Source organism: Octopus bimaculoides, chromosome 8 (genome assembly GCF_001194135.2).
Source record: "Octopus bimaculoides isolate UCB-OBI-ISO-001 chromosome 8, ASM119413v2, whole genome shotgun sequence".
Taxonomy (NCBI): Eukaryota; Metazoa; Mollusca; class Cephalopoda; order Octopoda; family Octopodidae; genus Octopus; species Octopus bimaculoides.
The window spans coordinates 21,284,097-21,288,697 of NC_068988.1; positions in this window are offsets into that span (position 1 = coordinate 21,284,097).

The following is a 4,601-nucleotide window of genomic DNA, read 5'->3' on the forward strand; positions in this document are numbered from 1 at the left end:
TTTGAATTACAGGCACAACAGAAACAGGAAGTAAGAGTGAGAGAAAGTTGTGGTGGAAGAGTACAGCAGGGTTCGCCACCATTCCCTGCTGGAGCCTCGTGGAGCTTTAGGTGTTTTCGTTCAATAAACACTCACAACGCTCGGTCTGGGAATCGAAACCGCGATCCTATGACCGCGAGTCCGCTGCCCTAACGACTAGGCCATTGCGCCTTCACTTTGTGGTTGTTAGACCTACGATATATTTATCGTAGGTTTAACAACCACAAAGTGAAGGCGCAATGTATATCCCTCAGTATATCCCTCAGATCACGACCTACAGTCAGTCTTTAAAAGAAGACAAAAAAAAGTGAAGAAAAAGGGGAAAAATAAAGCGAAGAAAAAGAAATAAAGGACATATTTGATAATGGAGTTCTGATTAGACAATGCCTGAAGAAAAACGATGAGATAGTCAAAACTGGGACGCCTTAGACTATAGATTTTCTTGATCGGGACTGATTTGGGGCTAAACAATAACTCTCTCTGTGTAACACCCCTCCATACACATGAAATGGTAAAAAAATGTCAATTCATAACGGGAGGAGGTGGGAGACACTGTAAAGGGAGATAACACATCAGTTGTTCAGAATGTCCCGTATTGTCTAACATCATGATGAGTATTTGCACCATTTTCTAAAGCAGATAGTTATCAACTGAGAATAGTGATTATTAGGAGTTTCACCAGAACATAAAGTCAAGCACTACGTGATATAACATACATATTCAGTTTAGATTCCTGGGTCAATTACTTTTATGAATTAATCAAAGCTGAAAAATATTCAGCTGTAATAAACAAGGGAAGCAATTCCTGTTAATAGATTTCTTAATTATCGACCTTGAAGAGATGTTTCCCGTTTTGTTATAAACCACAAATACGTACGCATGGTGAAGACAAATCGCTTTAAGTATCATGAGAAGTACTTTTTTTTTTATCGACCCTAGAAGGATTAAAAGTGGGATTTAGAGGACTAAATTTGAAGACAGAAAGCTCTTGCGCTCTAGTGATTCTACTATCCGTTGGCTTTGATAATAATTTTTCCTGTCACAACCAGATTTTTGTTTGATGACGTTACGAAGAAAGTAGTTTTTGCCGATTTAATTAATCGAGACAATTGAGTGGTACTCTAGTAGAACGCGTACTTTCCACAAAATGCGGAAGAATAGATGTTCTTGTCCGATCAGATACGAACCGGGTCTCGGCACAATGGTCAGGCGGTAATAAATGACGGAGACAATGTAGGTGTTCACTACGTCTACCCGACCTTTCAGGAAAAGCTTCATATCAGATCATTTCTGGTGATAATGGCCATCCCAGTTTTTGTCTATCCGAAGATCTGGAACAAACAGGACACCTAATAATTTAATCGTCTAGCTCTCCACGATACTGTTGGACGGCATGAACCTGCTTCACTAGATATTTTGCTGCAGATCCACCAAATTTTCCGAGTTAATTTTAGCTGCTGTCATCGCATCGTAGTCTTTTAAAGCGGTGACGATTAACCAGATGTGGTTGATGTCCGACACTATGGTGGTGTCATCATCCGCATTTCCCGACACAAATATTCTGCATCTAGTTCATGTTTTGCAGGTAGCCCTAGAGTTAATACATAGAAAAGAGACGACAGAGATCAATCTTGACGGTCCGAGTGTATAAAAGGGAACATTTCTGCTAAGAGACCGTATTCTCTTACTTCCGAACAGATGTCCCATTGCAACGATCCAGCCCTCGAGAAGGGGATCGCAATGGATTGCTGCGAAGACAACTGTTAAGTATTGGTGATCGATCTTATTGGAGACTTTTGATTGAACAAAATAGATCGATGTCGCATCACGTTCGTTAGCTAGCCTGTCTATGACATATTGCTTAAAGTGGCGGTTATGATAGATAGATATGTTCAGAATGGAGCATATCTAAACATCACCGATGACAAATGCCCATCTCTTCGCTAACCCCTTTGCAAAAAGTTTGAAATCTGCATTTTTCAGAATTATGGACCGAAAAATATCATATGCCCCCTCCATTCGTATCTCTCAATTGTAACACCACTCCTCGGCTGACAGAAATGGGAATCCTCCCTTTGTGCTTCCTGTTTCGAGAGACGTCTGCTAAGGGGTCATCGAGCAAGTTTGGCATATCAGTGTACAGTTCGTAATGTAGACTATTCAAACCAAAGCGATTTACCTGTCGTGAAGTTAATCATCGCTAACTGTATTTCAGTGGCTGTTAATAGCTTTTCACATCATTCCACTTCTGCCCCCGAAAATTGCGGCAGACCATCGAAGTAGGCACTGAAGTTCACCACTCGTCTCGAACACCCGAGCGAAGTGCCGCTGAAAAGCCGCGCATTTCAACTCAAAATGGAATAGCATGCATTTTTCATGGCCCGCCAAAGCCCGAATAGTGGTTATGTTGCGATTCCACCAACCAGGCCCTTCGAATGACTTTCGTCCCTCCGTGTCTTAGAGAACGCGCCTTAGCTCTGGCAAATCACCCGTGTTGCAAGCATATTGGTCGATATATTTTTAAGCGCCTCTTCGTTTCCTTTATGTTATACTTGCTCCAACTTCCATAAAATTTATAGCACGTTACAAATTCTCTCCCCTTATTACCATATCTTTTTCTAGAGATACTGGAAGAAGTCGTGGAGAAATTCGTTGGAAAAGAAATAACTGACCGCAAGGTTTTCAGTCTTCTTTTATCTCTTTCATCATAGGCACCAGACATATAAATATTGCCAAACGTTTCTTGTGAAAAGAAGGTGGCAAGGGAACTTTCACTATAGAACCAATGGACAACCGGAAGCTCACAAGAAGGTGAGTTGTAGACGGTCAACAAGAAGGCGTCGGTCGTCTTTCGTTTTCTCTGCTGTATCTTGGCGGATTGAGACGGTCGGGCGCGGCTGTTTGGACGGTGGCGATTTGGCGCAGCTGACTGCACATCGGACTTGTTTTTGTGACAGAAATTTTTAAGCACTGGATGCAAACACATGCACACATCTACACATGCACAGAAAAATACACAAAGTGTATGTGCGTGTGTGTGTGTGTGTGTGTGAGAGAGAGAGAGAGAGAGAGAGGGTAGAAATATAAATAAAGTGAGAGAGAGAGAGATGGTAAAGAGAGAGAGTGAAATAGGGAAGAGAGAGAGAGAGAGGAGAAAGAGGGGAGAAAGAGAGAGTGAGGGAAATAGAAAGAGAGAGAGAGAGAGAGAGAGAGAGAGAGAGAATGAAGGACGGACAGGACGAGCAAGACATTGAAATGTCTGGTATCAAATAAATCTGTGTTAAACCAGCGACGCCAAATAGATGGGACCAAAACGGCTGTACCAAAACGTCTCATGTCCTGGTATTCGAACTCGTCACGAACCAGCAGTGTCCCTCAATAAAACTGCCTAGCCAAACGACGGGGGAACCTCTACATCGTTGCTCGACTTACCAGAATTAGTAACCAAATCTACCTCAAGTCACATCTTATTGTTTTTTTATATGCCCGGAAAAAATATATACCGGAATGGCCACAATTTGAACGACAGAAAAAAAAAAGAACCCTAAAAGTTTCTAGAAGTTGGCTGTTATGTTCGATCTGGAAATGCTCCCGGTGAGACTGTGTAATGTATCCTTGCCGACGCTCAGGGTAACTTCAGGCCATTGAATTCATGTTTTAATATAATGTGTTCTTGTAGACATTTAGACTAACTCAAGGCCGTCGCTGCTCATGACTCAATAAAATATATGTCGTTGTTGACAATCAGAGTAACCTCGGGCCATTGTCGTTCATCTCTTAATGATAGTGATAATAATATTGGCTTAACGATGACGGCCACGACGACCATGATGGCAGTAATGACGACGACGACGATGATGATGATGATGATGATGATAATGATGGTGGTAGTGGTGGTAGTGGCAGCGAGGGGGGATGGTAATAAGTAAGGGGATTATGGAGAAATCTTATTCACTGAGAGACAATGATGAAATCCAAGTTGTCCAGATTATTTAAGCAATTCTTAAGAGTTGTAATTATAAAATTCTTATTGAGAAGTTTAAAATTAGGAATCCTCATAAAAGAAGATTTTGTCATGAGATTTTGGAATTTAATTCTTGCTTCAGGGTTAAATATTACACTGCAGACCAAAGCAAGTTGGTTAAAGCACACACACACACACACACACACAATATGCATTCATACATATAAAACAGACATGGCAAGTTTACTGATAAGAAAATATTGGTACTATATTAATGCAACTATAGATGCAGCTCTCTCTCTTTCTCTCTATTCTTCCTCTTTCTCCCTCTCTTTCTCTCTCTCTCTCTTTCTCTTTATCCATCCTCTCACTCTCTCTCTATATATATCTACATAGGCGCAAGCGTAGCTGTGTGGTAGGAACTTTGCAGCCCAACCACATGATTCTGGGTTCAGCCCCACTGCATGACACTTTAGGTAACTGTTTTCAGCTATAGCCTCGGGCCAACCAAAGTCTTGTGGGTGGATCTGGTAGGCGGAAACTGAAAGAAGCCTGTCGTATACACACACACACACACACACACACACACACACACACA